Source organism: Chenopodium album, chromosome 19, assembly GCF_948465745.1.
Source record: "Chenopodium album chromosome 19, dcCheAlbu1.1, whole genome shotgun sequence".
Lineage (NCBI taxonomy): Eukaryota > Viridiplantae > Streptophyta > Magnoliopsida > Caryophyllales > Amaranthaceae > Chenopodium > Chenopodium album.
In genome coordinates, this window is record NC_137852.1 from 21937850 (window position 1) to 21955856 (window position 18007).

General features: G+C 42.5%; 1 non-coding gene across 1 annotated transcript; it reads right to left on the reverse strand.

The window, feature by feature from the left end:
- Positions 1-12875: 12875 nt before the first annotated feature.
- On the reverse strand, positions 12876-12981 carry LOC145596406 (small nucleolar RNA R71). Its single transcript, XR_014103244.1, has one exon. It is a non-coding gene; the product is annotated as a small nucleolar RNA R71 (small nucleolar RNA).
- Between the last annotated feature and the right edge of the window lie 5026 nt (positions 12982-18007).

Here is an 18007-nt window from a genome sequence, read left to right on the forward strand (position 1 = left end):
AACTTTGTTAAGTTTATACTTAATAAAGAATGAGGCCTAAGGCCAGATAAAAAGAGACCGAATGGTCACAGTCTGCTCCAACAGAGTCAGATAACCGACGACGTCCATTCGGGCGAATTCGTCGAGGAGAGCATCCCCCATTTGGGAGGCACATTGCTCTACTAAAACATCAAACAGCCCTACCGAATGCTGAGGCAGCACTCGCAGTTGTTTGACTTAATCTAAACATGAAATCTAAAAAGCATAAGTTTTCCAACTGATTCTAGTACGAATGGAAAACAGCTACTGTTTCGTGATTAGAGGCTATCGAGGCCAATGGCCGGATAATGAACTAAGTTTGAAACTTAGTAGATAAACTAACGTCCCAGTGACGTGAGGCCAATGGCCGGATATTATTACCGAAAGGTCACAGTCTGCTCCAACATGAGTATGGCCGTCTGCTCCAACATGAGTCAGATAACCGGCGACGTCCATTCGGGCGAATTCGTCGAGGAGGGCATCTCCCATTTGGGTGGTACATTGCTCTACGAATATATCAAGCGGCCCTACCGAATGCTATGATAGCACTCGCAGTCGTTTGTTTTAATCGAAAATGGAATCTAAAAGGCCAAAATTTTCTATCTGTTCAAACACAGTTCAGAAATGGTCACTGTTTCATAAGTAGAGGCTAACTGAGGCATCAAGCCGGATGCGCCTGTTTTAGCTCAAGGGTAAAATAGGCGGAACGATTTAATAAAATCCGTTAAGCTAATTATTTGGCAACTATTTGAGGCTATTAGCCGGATGCCGCCTGATCCTACCCTATGGGGCAAGACAGGCGGATGAATTGTTTTAAACGATAAAAAGTAAAGTCCCAAGACTTACCACTTTAATCTCAATGAGACCAATGGTCGGATGCGCCTGCTTTTGCCTATGGGGCAGAACAGGCGGGGATTTTTCCTTAGCAAATCAGCTAAGTTGGAAATTTGAGTTCTGTTCAGCCAAATGGCCGAATGAACACTTACTGTTGCTCAACTCTGGATGGACGTCTGCCGCGTGGTTTGGGGCAATCACCATAGTGATTGATTGACTCAGAAACTATAAATACTCTTCTAAGTATCAATAATTTCCAAGCCAATCAATCTCATAAACCGAAACCACTCGACATCCGTCTAGGGGCAAGAACATTCGCATGGTATACAGGTTATAATACTTGGTCAACAAACATGCAAAAATTTAAAGATTTGACAAAAGGCAGGATATGAAGAACATCAGCCAAATGGCCGAATGATTCAAAATTAAAATGACCAACCGCCACCAGACGATTGGTTAAAATTGTTATCTGGCAAAGCCAGGGAAATTGTCAAATTACCCGACCCCTCGGTCGGTAAAAATACAGAAATACTCGGCACACAGGCCGGAAAAGCAAGTACTTGGCCATTCGGCCGCAGAAACAACAATAAAAAGCTTAAGTGATCAGGGGAGAGCCTCTTTGTTGGCAGCCGGACTGTTGCCCTTTGGCTGCTCTTCAGCATTTTTCTCTCGCTCCTCCGCCTGATCTTCCTCTTCCTCCCAGAGGACGACTCCTCAGAAGAGTCGGACCCAGAGCCTTCAGCAGCCTCGGCCTCATCATCAGCCTTGGAAGCTTCTTCCATCTCCTCAAGGAGGCGAGGTCAAAAGCTTTGCTAAGCTCCTCAAACTTGGACTTCCAAACCTGATAGTCCGAGTCTGGCTGAACAGCCGCCCAAGTATCCCGCATGACGATCTCATTATCCCTGATCATTTGCTTGACCAGTTCAGATCGTTCTTGTTCGGCAAGGGACTCATACTTGGCCTTCAGCTGATGCTCCTGATTTGAGAGGCGCTGTTTCAGGCGGGTCACCATCTGCTTGGCTCTCTCGGCCTCGTCCTTGGCCCCCTGGAGAGGCTCGAACTCCTCCTTGAGAGACTTAATCTCCTTCTTAAGGTTCGTTGGAGATCTGCAGCTTGGCCGAGTCCAGGTCCTTCTTCACCTGCAGGTTGGCCTCCGTCTGCGAATACATCATATCAAGCGTCAGTAATTCATTCTGGGCAATATCAAATTGAGCTCTATCCAAGGCGGACTCGGCCTGAGCCTTAGCAGCTTTTACCTCTTTGGACTTCTCCTTGAGGGGTCGTCCGAGTCCTTGGACGCGCAGCATGGCCTGCAGAAATGAAGCCGGATGGTTAAGAACCAGGCGGATAACAGAAAGAGCTGAATGAAAAAGAGATTCAAAGCTAAGTCTATACCTCACAAAGGTTCCCTAGAATGCCATCGAGGTCTAGGGTACCAACTCCTCTGACAGATGCTTTATCATCCGGATCAATCGCCCTCAGCATGGACTTGGCCATTTGAACTACAGTCGGCCTCTGCACAGGAACTGCAAGGTGAAAAAGTTAGAAAAAATACTATGCATAACCTGCAGAAAAGAAAGGGAGGACGAATGGTCTTACCGTCGCCCTCGTCCAACTCCTCTTCCCGCAGAGACCTCTTCTGACCAGCAGAAGAGGCGGGTCTTTTCCCCAGAAACCTCTCCTTACCAGAAGAGGAGGGGGGTTTTTCCCCCAAAAACCTCGCCTCACCAGCAGGGGCGTCTGAGGGCCTCTTGGGCTTATGAGCAACGTGCTTCCGGCCACCCAGGCCGGATGCGCTCACATCACCCGCCCTAGTCTTTTGGAGCTTAGGGTCGGATGGTTTGGACGGGGATTTAGAGGAGGTACCCTGTATCATTGAAGACAAAACAAGGTCAGAAAACATTCGGCACAAACTCGGCATTAATCAGATGGGTGCTGAGTATGCAAATCTCACCCCTGGGGTACCGGCTGGTTGCTGCCCTTCCACCCTTGCAGTGGTGGCATCCGCCCTGTTAAGGGCATTCGATCTGTATCTGGCAGCAGATACAGCCGGCTTCTTGGAGGCCGAGAGTTTCTCCATTGCTTTGTCTGCAAAAAAGAATCAAGTGTTAGAAACATGTAACAAGTGAAGACAAGAAAAACATGGCATACTAAACAGACGGCCGACTACCTCTCGGCATCTCAGTACTTAGCCCACAAGCGGCCAAGAATGTCCCTTCCTCAAACCATTTGTACAAAGGGAGATAGCTTTGGGGGGTGACTATTTTGTCCCCCACATCATTCGTCTTCACAGATACGGTAAACAAACCCGCATCCATGATCTCCTCCTTTGCTCGTCTGGGAAGAGCTGGCAATGCACTCCTGCCTGCTAGGAGAGGTGGATCCTTGTTCCACATGTTATACTTTTGGTTCAGGCGGCAGTCGGCAACTTTGACTATAAAGAACTTAGTTCTCCAGTCTTTCCACTTGTTCTCTTTGCCGACAGCCATCATGTACCCCTTGCAAGTAGTCAAGGTGTACCAGCCCTCGCCACCCCTAGCAGGCGCCCTGCTAAGATAATGCATATGGGCGAATGCTTCAAAGCTCGCCTCCACCTCTAGCATCTCGCAGGCGGCAACATACCCCAGAATGTTTATCCAGGAATTGCGTACAAGTTGCCAGATACCAAGTTGGTATCCATCCAAAATTCTCTCCACAGCCGGATGGAGAGGGAAGCGCAAGCCAGCCTGAAAGGCCGCCTCATAACAACCGAATGCTCGGTCTTGGTAGCTGGCCATGCTCGGCCAAGTAATAGTGTCGTCCTTATTTGGGACGCACAAAGTAAAGCCATGGCCCAGCACAACCTTGCGTCTAAAATTTGCAAAGCCGTTTGCCATGGTGTTTCGCCTGCTCTGCGAAACATGATGATAATAGGGGGCTTTCTCCAAGCGCCTGGAAGCGCTCGGCTCGGCCCAAGATTCCCCCTTCTCAGCTGCCAGGGATTCCCTGGCATCATTTAATTTTGACCTTGCCTCCCCTGAAGAGGCAGGAGCATTATCTGAAGAAGATGACGAGGCCGACTCGTCATCAGAGTTGTCATCAGAGCTAAGGGACTGCCAAATAGGGCCGGCAGGGTCCTCCCTTAGACTCTCTTCCGGCGCCCGTCCAGAAGGCCCGACTGCATAAGTTTCATCCGCCTCCTCCAGTATCCTATCACTAGGAGTACCGCTTGAAGTGGACGAATGGTAGTAGGTGGGGGTAGGGGGAAGATAAGAGGGGCTATCAGGGTGTTCTGACACCTCACTTCGAGGCACCCTCATGGAGCCGTCAGAATAAAGAGTTGATCCGTCCAACGGGAAAAAAGATCTGTCAGAGTCGGATAATCTTGCTGTTCTTTTTGTTCTGGCCATTGTGTCCTGCACAGACACGAAACCAGTCGGATTCGGAGAAGTTCGCAAAGTACAGTCGCTGGCCAAGCAGTCGGCACTGCAAGTTCTAGATTCAGCCGTCCCCGGTGACCGGCTGATCACTATCCTATACTGTGCCGCATGCGATTGGGAAACCATTTTTTCGACAACAAAGAAAAAATGAAAAAATAAAAGAAGAAACAGGCGTTACCTTTAGAAGAAGGGTAAAAGAGACGCTTGGTCGACTGAAGAACGGTCGGACAAGTAGGCCGAGTGTCGGATGCTTGAAAGATGAATACTTGGGGAATTTTGAGATTCTTAAAGTCAAAAGTCAGAGATTCTCCAAAGATTCGCAACGGTGTAACAATTCCAGGGGGGTGAAAACTTTCTATTTATAGAAGGGTTAAAAACCCTAAAATTTTCCCTCCTCAATTATTTTTTGAATCCGAACAACCGGATGCCGACACCTGTCACAGGCAGCACGTGGCAAGCGCGTGTTACCTGTGAGGGGCAAATGATTTGGGTAAAAATACCCAAGGCCAGTTGGCCCACTCAGAGTCCGCCACGTGTCACTGAAAGGGGCGCCACCATGGACCAATCAGGGAATGACACGTGGCAGACAGATAAAAGGATCTAGGATTGGCGGCTTTTAGGCCCAAATCCCGAGGTCTGCTAAGCTGCACGAAACCCTAGTAAGTGCACGCTTTTCGAGAAGCCTATAAGTAGGAGTTGACCTCCTCATTTATGGGTTCGGATTTTACAGAACACACACACACCTTTTTACCCGTTGACGTTGACATTGACGTTTTACACTTTACACTCAGTGATTACCAATCATTGTTAGAACTGTCACCCCCAAGGGTACAGTACACTTGAGCTCGGAATCCGAGCAGATATCCTTTACGTTCCGCACCTTATTCTTCGAACTTTGACTAACTTAAGCTTCGGAGGCGGACCACCGACCATTCGGTGCTCCGTTGTTTTGCAGGTACAGGCATCCAAGTGAGCAACCAGTCTTAGTGTTGTAACTCTCTCGAGGGACTCAAAAAACCCCGAAACACTTCCTAATACCCTCCGGTAGTCCAATTGAGTGGATGGAACCATCCAATATGCTTTTAAACAGTTTATTTACTCGTTCCAAACTTTCACCAATATCGTGACCTCAAGCCTACCACAGACATTTATGGCAACATATAAGGGTCATATATGGTTCCAAACGTAATTATATGACCCTATGATGTTTCCCTTAGGGTCTCTAGACTTTTTGCATCTAGGCCACATAACCTAAAAATTCCTCAAAAAGCGTGGATTATAGCCTTCAATTTTAGAATTTTTCGACCTTCTTTCGCCCGGAAATAAAAATTTCTGAGATATTTACCATGGTTCCTAATACCCTCCCGGAGTCCAATTGAATGGGTGGAACCATCCAATATGCCTTAAAACGGTTAATTTACCCGTTCCAAACTTGCACCGATATCGTGACCTGAAGCCTACCACGGACATTTATGGCAACATATAAGGTTCATCTTTGGATCCAAGCGTCATTATATGACCCTAAAATGTATCCCCTAGGGTCTCAAGACATTTCGCCACCGGGCCCCGGAACCTCAAGATTCCTCAAAAAGCGTGGATTATAGCCTTTAATTTTGGAATTTTTTAACCTTTTTTCGCCTGAAAATCAAAATTGCCGAGATGTTACCATGATTCCTAATACCCTCCGGGAGTCCAATTGAGTGGATGTAACCATCCAATATGCTTTAAAACGGTCAATTTACCCGCTCCAAACTTTCACCGATATCGTGACCTCAAGCCTACCACGGACATTAATGGGAACATATAAGGGTCATATATGGTTTCAAACGTCATTATATGACCCTAAGATGTATCCCCTTGGGTCTCAAGTCTTTTCGCCACTGGGCCCCGTAACCTTAAAATTCCTCAAAAAGCGTGGTTATAGCCATCAATTTTGAATTTTTTGACCTTTTTTCGCTTGGAAATAAAAATTGCAGAGACGTTTACCATGGTTCCTAATACCCTCCGGGAGTCTAGTTGATTGGGTGGAACCATCTAATATGCCTATAAACAGTCAATTTACCCGTTCAAAACTAGCACCGATATCGTGACCTCAAGCCTACCACGGGCATTTATGGCAACAGATAAGGGTCATATATGGTTCCAAACGTCATTATATGACCCTAACATGTATCCCCTAGGGTCTCAAGACTTTTCGCCACCGGGCCCCGTAACCTCAAAATTCCTCAAAAAGCGTGGATTTTATAGTCTTCAATTTTGGAATTTTTGGACCTTAATTCGCCCGGAAATAAAATTTGCAGAGATTTTTACTATGGTTTCTAATACCCTCAGGGAGTCCAATTGAATGGGTGGAACAATCCACTATGCCTTTAAACAGTCAATTGACCCGTTCCACACTTGCACCGATATCGTGACCTCAAGCCTAGCACGGACATTTAAGGCAACATATAAGGGTAATATATGGTTCCAAACGTCATTATATGACCCTAAGATGTATCCCCTAGGTTCTTAAGACTTTTCGCCACCGGGCCCTATAATCTAAAATTTCCTAAAAAAGCGTTGATTATAGCCTTCAAGTTTGGAATTTTTTGACTTTTTTTGGCCCGGAAATAAAATTTGCCGAGATGTTTACCATGTTTCCTAATACCCTCCGGGATTCCAATTGAGTGGGTGGAACCATCTACTATGCCTTAAAACAGTCAATTTACTCGTTCCAAACTTGCACCGATATCGTGACCTCAAGCCTACCACGGAAATTTATGGCAACATACAAGGGTCATATATAGTTCCAAACATCATTATATGACCCTAAGATGTATCCCCTAGGGACTTAAGACTTTTCTCCACCGGGCCCGAAACCTCAAAATTCCTCAAAAAGCGTGGGATTATAGCCTTCAATTTTGGAATTTTTTTACCTTTTTTCGCCCGGAAATTAAAATTAACGAGATTTTTACCATGGATCGTGATACCCTCTGAGAGTCCAATTGAGTGGGTGGAACCATCCAATATGCCTTTAAACAATCAATTTACCTGTTCCAAACTTTCACCGATATCGTGACCTCAAGCCTACCACAGACATTAATGGCAACATATAAGGGTCATGTATGGTTCCAAACGTCTTTATATGACCCTAAGATGTATCCCCTAGGGTCTCAAGACTTTTCGCCATCGGGCCCCAAAACATCAAAATTCCTCAAACAGCGTGAATTATAGCCTTTAATTTTGGAATTTTTGACCTTTTTTCACCCAGAAATAAAATTTGCCGAGATGTTAACCATGGTTCCTAATACCCCTGGGAGTTCAATTGAGTGGGCGGAACCATCTAATATGCATTTAAACAGTCAATTTACCTGTTCCAAACTTGCACCGTTATCGTGACTTGAAGCCTACCACGGAAATTTATGGCAACATCTAAGGGTCATATATAGTTCCAAACATCATTATATGACCCTAAGATGTATCCCCTAGGGACTTAAGACTTTTCTCCACCGGGCCCGAAACCTCAAAATTCCTCAAAAAGCGTGGGATTATAGCCTTCAATTTTGGAATTTTTTTACCTTTTTTCGCCCGGAAATTAAAATTGCCGAGATGTTTACCATGGATCGTGATACCCTCTGGGAGTCCAATTGAGTGGGTGGAACCATCCAATATGCCTTTAAACAGTCAATTTACCTGTTCCAAACTTGCACCGATATCGTGACCTCAAGCCTACCACGGACATTTATGGCAACAGATAAGGGTCATATATGGTTCCAAACGTCATTATATGACCCTAAAATGTATCCCCTAGGGTCTTAATAATTTTCGCCACCGGGCCCCGAAACCTCAAAATTCCTCAAACACCGTTGATTATAGCCTTCAATTTAGGAATTTTTCGACCTTTTTTCGCCCGGAAATAAAAAATTTCCGAGATGTTTACCATGGTTCCTAATACCCTCCGAGAGTCCAACTGAGTGGGTGGAACCATCTAATATGCCTTTAAACAGTCATTATGTGTGTCATAAATGGCACACATTTGATGAGCATTTAGGTCCTTTTTGTCCTCTTTTCATTGCTTTCTTGCTCAATAAATGCTCGGTTTTATGCTTTCTCTCTCTATTCTACCTTTGTTCTCTTATTTTACGGCTTTTGAGCATTTTCTATGGTTTTCTAGTATTTTCTCTTTTATTTCTTTTATTTTCGTTATTTTAGTTGTTTCCTTTTTATTTTAGATTTTATAGATTTAGTTTTATTTTATTTTAGTTTATTTGATTTTATTTTTATTTCATTTTCCTTTACTTTATTTTGTTTTCATTTTATTTTATTTTTCTTTCTTTAATTATTTTCATTTTCATTTTATTTCTTCTACTTTTATTTGTTAGTTTTAGTTTTATTTTACTTTATGTTTATTCCTCGGTTTTGTGTGCTTTGTAGGTGTTTGTCCCAAGTCCAATTTGGAAAGCTACTGCATAGTTTAACCTTCATCACCATCATGGTGATGGTAGTGATGGTAATGAAAGGAGGCAGCAACTCCTTCCTTCTCTTCCCCTGCTTTCCCCTGTTTTCCAGCCACACTCCTTCAATTTCCCCTGTTCCCCGAAGCAACCCCCAGCAGCCACTACCTCACTCCCTCACCTCGCAACACCAACCTCCCATCACTCCGACCACCAATCACCACCACTGCCCACAAACTCCAGCCACGCAACACCACCACTCACCACGCACCTTCCCCTGTTCTCCAGCCACCTTCGCACCACAAATCCCAGCCACCACTCACGCAACCTCCCTTATGACCTCCAATCGCAGCCACCTCTCAACAACAATTCCCGCAAACCACCTCAACAACAACAACAATTGCAGCAACTCAAACGCAGCCCATGCTGCCCCCAAACACCACCAAACACAATTGCCACCAATTCACGCACTCCCTTATTTCCCCCAATTCTCCAACAGCCGCAACCAATTTCACCCACAAACAGCCACCTTCGCACCATATCTCCAGCCACAGCCACCAGCCACGCCGCCTCCAATTGAACCTCCAGCAGAGCAGCCTCGAACCTCAGCAGGTGCGGGCGCACAATTAACGAGTGCGGCCGCACCCACCCGGGCTTTGTTCAAGCCGTTGATCGATGAAGAGTGATGATGATGTGCGGCTTTGATTTGTTTGTGCTTTGGGTGATAGCCGTGAGAAACATGGGATTATTTCCCCAATTTGATGAAGCAACACGATTTTTGCTGTTCCCCTTTTCTTCTTTTGATTTCTTTTTATTTTTATTTTCTTTTTAATTTTAGTTTTCCTTTATTTTTCCTTTTCTTTCTTTTGTTTTATTTTATTTTTCTTTTCTTTTCTTTTCTTTTCCTTTTCTTTTATTTCCTTTTCTCTTTTATTTTCTTTTAATTCTTGTATTTATAAATACCCATTTTTGGGTAGAGAGAGAAACAAGTAGTATGACAATTAGATCATTTTCCGAGCTTAGTTGAGAGCTTCTCTCTCTAGTTTAGGGTTAATTTTAGGAGTAGATTTTAAAGAGAGAAAGTGAGGAATTTCAATGGTGATTGAGAGATTGAAGATTCAAATGTGACAATTGTATTGGAGATCTACTCTATTATCAATGAGCATTTCTAAACTCTATCTCATTTATTTCTTTGTTTAATATTCATCGTTTTGATTGTTGATTTTGATTGGATTTTGATGAATGCATGATTGATTTTGGTTATTCATGTTTGTATTGGTAGAATTGATGATAATGTTTGAGTAGTTGTTTGGTTAGGGATTTGGTGAAGCTTTGATGTAATGAATTGATGTAAATTGGGGATAATTGATGGAGTTGATGATGTGAGTAAACTTGGTTGATTGATCATGTGCATGTGTGTGATTAATTAGAGAGTAGCTAACTTTGATTATTGCACTAGATTGCATTGTAAGTTCACATTGATACGGACCATTGATTTGTGGCTTGCATTTACACGATTGAGGTGTCTTGTGATGTTTCCTAGCTAGAGTTTATCGTAGTTGACGCTAGTTAGACCTCTAGGAGAATAGCTTGACATGCTCTTTTGGTTGCATGATTGACTTTCCCTCATATTGCTTGACTTAGTCGACTTTCCATTCCAATTTGCATTGTTCATTGCTATTATAAGTGAATCCTAATCCCTAGCTCTTATATTTGCTTTGTTTCCTCGTTTTAGTAGTTGTTAGAGTCATCTTTTACCCCTTGTCTTCGACCTAGCTTAGGCACATAATTGAAAGCATTTAGGCATTACCGTTCCTTTAGGTTCGACCCTTGACTTACCTCTATACTTGTATTTAGGTTTGTTGAGTGTTTATTGATGAGTGACATTTTTGGCACTCATTTGGTTTCTTTTTGGATGATTTTTATTTCATTTTATCTTTCTTTTCTTTAGTTTTCCTTAGTTTTATTCTTGTTTTCCTCTTTTTATGCCTTTTGTAGTTTATTTCTCTATTTCGTGCTTTTTCTTGTTTACTTGCTTTCTTTTCCCTTTTACTTGCTTTTTATCCTTTGGTTGTAGGTTGTGATTGATTGTCCAAGGATTCCCGGGCTTCCTTTCCATGGTTTTCCATTGATTTTCATGCTTAAAGCTTCTGCAAGAAGTTTCAAGTCAATGTGGGGTTCAAGGAGCATGCTTCAAGGTCTTGATTATGCCTTCTTCATGGCTCATTTTCTTCAAGAAATTCAAGGAAGTTGCTGCCTATCTTGTCCTCCATCATCATCATCTAGGATGCATGCACCTCTTGAGCTAGGACGAAGAGAAGAAGGGGAGGAAACCCAGGTACGTGCGGGCGCACACAGGGGATGTGCGGCCGCACAGTGGTCGTGTGCGGCCGCACACCAGGCACGTGCGGGCGCACATGCCTGGGTTTGTGTCCCGTGCGTGCCTTTCTCCCTCCTCCGAGCGCCCGCACTTACGAGGGTCTATTTTTGGGCGTCTTTACCGAGCTCCTCCTTGTATATATAGTTATTTCTACCTATTTTTAGGAAGAAGTTTTAGATTGAATTAGATAGTTAAATTTTGGAGAACTTTTAGAGAGAGAAACTCAAGAACTAGAGAGAGAAACTCATGATCTTTGGTGTTTGTTCAAGAATTCATCATTGTATTTGATCTTTTGATCAAAGTTTTGTAAGGATTTTCTTCTTAATCTCAATTCAAGTTTGATTTTAGTTGATTTCATTATTTTTTCATATTGTTGATGATTGATTTGGTTATTGATTGAATTTTGATTGATTGTTGGTTTAATCTTTGAAATCAAGCATGTTGATGATTAATTTGATGAATGTTGTAGTTTTGATCTCCATTTCCATGGCTAGTGAGTAGTTCTCTAGCTAGGGAGATGGTGAAGCATGCATGAATGATGGAATAGTGTAATTTGGGGATAATTGATGGAGTTGATGATATGATTAAATTGGTTGATTTTTCATGTGCATGTGTGTGATTAATTGAGGTTTGGCCATCTTTGATTAACACACTAGATTGCATTGTGAGTATGCTATGACACGGACAATCGATTAGTAGACTTGCAATTTCACGATAGAGGTGCTTTGTTATGTTCCCTAGTTAGAGTTTAGCATAGTTGACGCTAGTTAGACCTCTAGGTGAACCACCTTAGCATGCTCTTTTGGATACATGATAGTTTTCCCTCATATCGATTGACTTAGTCGATTTGACCTCCCAAATTACCAATTCCATTGTGAATGTATGTGGATCCATTGCCCTAGTGTTTTAGATCGATTAAATACAAGTTTGCATACCTAGTTTAGACCTAATCCTACTTCAAACCCCTTTTGTTTCCGAAATAGCTTAATCTAGACTTCGTGCATTTAACATCATTCCCTTGGGATTCGACCTTGACTAACCGCTAGACTAGTAGGGGTTGGTTAAGCATATAAATATTATTTGATAGGGCAAGGTGGTAGCCCAACGACCTACCATTCCGAGCCACGTCAAAATGGCGCCGTTGCCGGGGAATGGTGCTTGAGTGTATGAAGTTTTTGAGTCTATTTCATTTTTGATAAAATACAAAAAGATTTTTGTTTCTCTAGGCTACATTTGTAGCCGTGCTACTAACATTTTTGTGTGAGTTTTGCATGTATAGAACCCGTGATCGTCCCCTTGTTCCCCTTGATCCGGAAATAGAAAGGACTATTTCAAGAAGAAGAGTGGATATTAGATCTTTGGCTTATAGCTCTTCGAGTGAAGAAGAAATTCAAGAAGAACAAGGAATGGGTGAACATCCTAGAATAGCCTTGAAGGAGCTTGGAGTGCCCGGGGCATATAGATTTGAAAGTGGAATTGCTCCCCCAACTACCCCGGCAAATGACTTCGAAATCCGTCCGACAATGATCACCTTGATCGAGAGAAGGCAATATAGTGGGGCTAAAAATGAAAGCCCATTGAACCATTTGAAAGAATTTGAAAAATATTGCAACACTATCAAAGTCAATGGGGTCTCTCAAGAATTCATCCGCCTCAAGTTGTTCCCCTTCTCTCTAATAGGTAGATCTTTGGAGTGGCTAGACAAGGAGGTGAAGCCCAACTCCTTGAGAACTTGGGATGATGTTACAAAGGCTTTCTTGTCCCGTTTCTATCCCCAAAAGAAGACGGCGGAGGCAAGAGCCTTGATTCAAGGGTTCAAGCAAAGGCCAAATGAAAGTCTCTATGAAGCATGGGAGAGATTTAAAGATTATCAAAGGGAGTGTCCTCATCATGGAATCCCCACATACCAAGTGATCCAAATCTTCTATGGCGGCTTAAGTCCCCAAGGCAAGTCATGCCTTGATGGAGGGGCCGGGGGCCCTATCATGAACAAAACCGAGGAAGAAGTTGTGGACATCATTGAGGATGTGGTGACATATTATAGGGATTGGCAAGATGGGGAGAGAGACTCTTCAAGCAAACAATCTTCATTGTATTCGGTGGACCATCTCAATGCAATCAACAACCTTTCCTCTCAAATGACAAATCTAGGAAAGGAGGTCACCGCAATCAAGGCTATGTTGGAGAGCACTCCTACCTCTTCTCAAGCTTCCAATCTTCCCTCCCAATTTAAGGGGAGAGGTACTCCTTCTAACTCTCAACCCCCTCCCTCTTCACATAATATGCCTTTGGGTTGCTTGTTTTGTGATGCATGTGGATCGTATGATCATGATTCTAGTGCTTGTCCTAATGAATGTGTTGATGAGTTTGACAATGAATGTGAACATGTCAATTTTGTGTCAAACAACAATGTTCAAAGGTTTGATAATAAAAAAGGCCAATGGAATAGGAATTTCCAAAACCAAGGCAATTTTGACAACTATAATCATAATGGTGGTTATAGGAACCAAGGGAATCAAGGTTCTCGTGGTAACAATAACCAAGGTTATAGTAGCCAAAATCAAGGCCAAAATTATGGTAATCAAAATCATAATTATGGTAATCAAAACCAAGGTTATGTGAATCATAACCAAGGTAATGGAAACCATAATCATGGTGGTGGTAACCATAATCAAGGTTATGGTTCAAATCAAAATAGGAGTAATTGGAACAACCAAGGAAGGGGAAATTTTCAAAATAATGCTCAAAGAGGTCCCCCACCCGGTTTTGCTCCAAAGACTCAAAATGAAAATTCCTATTCACAACCTTCTTCTCCTAAGACAACCTTGGAAGAGTTGATTGATAATCAAACCAAGATCATTAACACCTATATGGCGGTTAGTGACAAGAAATTCAATGAGATGATGACTCACAATAAGATGCTTGAGACTCAAATCACTCAATTAGCAAGCACAATTAAGGATTTTGCTAGTCCTTCATCTTTGCCTTCCCAAGGCGTTGAACCAAAGAAACCCGTGTACTCTATAGCCACTAGTGGTGGATTTGATGTTGATGAGGGAGTTTCTTGGTCAAAGGAGGAAAGAGATGAGTGTGTTGCTAAGGAGAATGAAGAGGAAAAAGTTGAGTCTAAGGAATTCTTTTGTGAGGGTGACTAAAGAGAAGAGTGTGTTGATGAAAGGATGAGTGAGATAGAGAGAATTCCCGATCTTCCATATCCCCAAAAATACTTGAGATTTAAAATGGATGAGCAATTTGGGAAATTCCTTGAAGCTTTTAAGGATGTTCATGATTCTACACCCTCTACCGAACCAATTCCCGACATGCCTAAGTACTCCAAGTTTGTTAAGGAGATCTTAGATGAGAGAGAGAATGTTGATGAGGGTAGTTCGGTGGATGGAGGGAAGTGCTTTAGTGCTCTTATCCATGGCGAACTCCCAAGGAAGATGGAAGATCCGGGGAATTTTTCAATCCCTTGTCAAATTAAGGAAATGCTTTTTGAGAATGCTTTGTGTGACCTTGGTGCTAGTGTTAGCATTATGCCTTACTCGGTTTTTAAGCAGCTTGATCTTGGTGAGCTTCAACCATCCAAGATAACACTTCAATTGGCCGACCGTTCTATTAAGCTACCTAAGGGAAGAATTGATGATGTCCCTTTAAGGATTGGAGAGTTTGTTTTTCCGGTGGATTTTGTTGTTCTAGAGATAGAGGAAGATGAACATATTCCAATCATCTTAGGGAGGCCTTTCTTAGCTACCTCGGGAGCTTTAATAGATGTCAAAGGAGGTCAAATTACTTTGAGGTGTGGGAATTTAGAAGAGAGATTTAAGTTGAAACCTATGCATGAGTCTTTGTCTTGTGTTCAAGATATTGCATGTGCTAGTCTTTCTCATTCCATCAATGATATATGCATGGTTGATTATTCCACTAACAATGTTTTTGAGTTTGTTGATGATGCTTGTGCAAGTATTGATGTTGTTAGTGAAGAAGAATTTGAGATTCAAGAGCCAAAGGATGAGAAAGATATTGGTTTTCCAAATTGGTTCAAACTTAATCCTATTGAGGAAGAGAAAGCTTCCATGACAATGGATGTTGAAGTTGAGCCAAAGAAAAAGGCTCGTGACTCTAAGAAGGCAAGAAAAAGGAAGAAGTTGAAAGAAAAAGAAGAGTTTGAAAAGAAGTTTGTGAGAGTTTCATCAAGCAACAATGAGAAGTTGCCAAAGGTTGAAGAAAAATTTGCTCTATCAACCACCTTGAAGAGGGTGGTGTTCTTTGATCCTCCGTGATTTGGAGGAAGGGTCGAGCTTAGGACCTTAAGCAAGCGCTTCCCGGGAGGCAACCCGGAATTTCTAACCTTTCTTTTTGATTTTTGATTTTTCTCATTTTTGTTTCTTTTATTACTTTGTCTTTTCTTTTATTTTTCTCTTTATTTGGATTTTTAGGATGTTCGTTTGTGGGATTGGAACTCAACAAGCTTATATGATGGATGGAAGGTGTACATGGCACAAATCATATTTTGTTCGATTTCAATCGAAATTTGAGGTAAAAGGGTAAGAATTTTTAGAAAGGTGAGATAGGAATTTCATATTTTGAATAATGGAGGAAATTGATACTTGGTGAATTTTTGAGGTGTGCACATGAATTTTCAACTTTGAGGACTTTGAAAATAATTTTTGCTACTGCCTATGTTGTTCCTCATCACCATCATGATTCATGTGCGCACCCATATAGGCAGCAAGTATGAAATTTTTGAAAAAAAAAAAAAAAAAGAAGAGGAATACGGCACAGTCTGTGCGGCCGCATACAAGCCATGTGCGGGCGCACAACACTCGTGTGCGGCCGCAGACAAGCCATGTGCGGGCGCACATGGCTGGACGTCCAATATTTCCCTTCTTCCTCCTTCTTTCCCCTCATTTCCTCCATTCCCCTATCTCCCTCACGACCTCTCCTCACCCTAACCCTCCTTATGCGCACCTCCAACCTTCCATTCACCATCAAAACTCACTCAATTCCTCACCAAAATCACTCCTTTTTCACTCAAAATCACTCACAAATCTTCCTACACTACAAATTCCTCACAATTTGACCCAAATTTCACTCACTCTCTCTCCTACTCAAGAAGGCCGAAAATTTGGGGGTTTTGTGTGGAGTTGGAATTGCTTGCTCAAACTTGGTTTATCTTGCTTCTTTGATGGTATAATCACTAATCCTTGCTTTAATTTTGTCAATTATATCACAAATTTGCATGATTTACATTTTTGTATGAGCATGAATAGTAGTAGTATTGATTTTGTGATTTTTGATGATTGTTCTTGATTTTGGTTATGAATTAGTGGTAATTGTTGATTGATTTTGCATGACATTGTGTTGTTTGTTGATGTTGTAGCAATTTTCATCAATTTTGGTTGAATTCTTGAAAGTTGAAAATTTGGAAATTTGGTAGTAAGTGGTGATATTGGAGTTGGCTTTGTGTTTTGGTCTTGGATTGATTGAAAGGAGTTTTTCTTGGTTCATTGGAATTATTGATTGGATTGGATTTGGTTTGGTTGAAAGAAATTGTGAAATTGGAAGTTTGGTGATTTTTGGTAGTAAGCGTCGAATTTGGGTGTGGTGTTCTTGGTTCTTTGATTGTTCACTTGATTGGTTGTTGGTGATTTCTTTTACCTCTCAAAATGTCTAAATACCTAAAGAAACTCACCAAAAAGAGAAAGACCGATGGTAGCATCGAAGAGCCTCCCCGCCCAAGCACCTCCTCTAGGTCTAGTACATCTTCTAGGCCTAGTACTTCCAACCCTTCTTCTACTCAAACTCGACCTCCAACCTCTCTTCCAAAGAAGAAAAATTTCACAGAAAAACAAAAAGCCTTCTACCAAAATCTCAAAGATGAAAGAACCCTAAAACAAACCCGCCATTACTTTCAACCCGATATGTTGAAGTTGGGGATTGATGATGATGTGCGGTCTATGCTTTTGAACTTGAGAATGGGGACTTTCATTGCCGATGCTTACCGTACTTACAAGGAGCCAACCTTGGAATTTTTGGCTACCTTGGAGCTAGTACCCATTGGAGGGGTATATAGAGTGCGGTTCCAATTAATCAACCAAGTTTTTGACCAATCTTTGGAGGAGTTCAACGCTGCTTTGGATTTTGATCCCCATGGGGATATTATTAACGTTGAACACTTCATCTTCCCGGACTATGATCAAGATTCTTGGTGGGAAGACATCTCCGGAGGTAGTGAGTTCATTGCCAACAAGGCCAAGATCTCGGACGTGTACCAACCTTGCCTTAGGGTTGTGCATCGTCTACTGGGGTATGTTTTGTTCCCCAAGCAAGAGATGGGGAAATTGAGCAAATTGGAGCTCAAGGTACTTTGGCTTTCTACTCGCCCGGAGTTTGTGGGCCGGTTGAACTTGGGCTACATCTTTGCCCAATATTGCTTGGAACTCCGCAAGAGAAGGTCGGGAGAGATCCCTTGTGGGGGTATGGTGACTAGGCTCGTGACTCGCCTTCGCCTCTATGATTATCTTCCATTTTGTAGGGAGATAGGGGATGCGGCCTCCATCTATCTTGATATGCAACAATTGGGCCAAATCCAATTTATCTCCAAGGATTTCAGTGAAGGGAGATATGAGTGGCTAAGGGGCAACGAACATTGGTGCTTCTTGCCTAACCCTCGATTGACTTCTTTGGAAAGGGTTGCCAACAATGTGTGGCATGTTCCAAGGTCCTTCTGGCATCCCAACTTTGATTCCGAGGAGGATGAAGAAGAAGAAGAAGAAGATGAAGAAGAACAACAAGATCAACAACAACAACAACAACAACATTTCTCTCCTCTCCAACAAGCTTCCCATGAGCAAGAACAAGAGCAAGGGCAACATGCTTTTGCCAATGATGACTTGAGAGCTCTTAGTGAGCAAATGAGT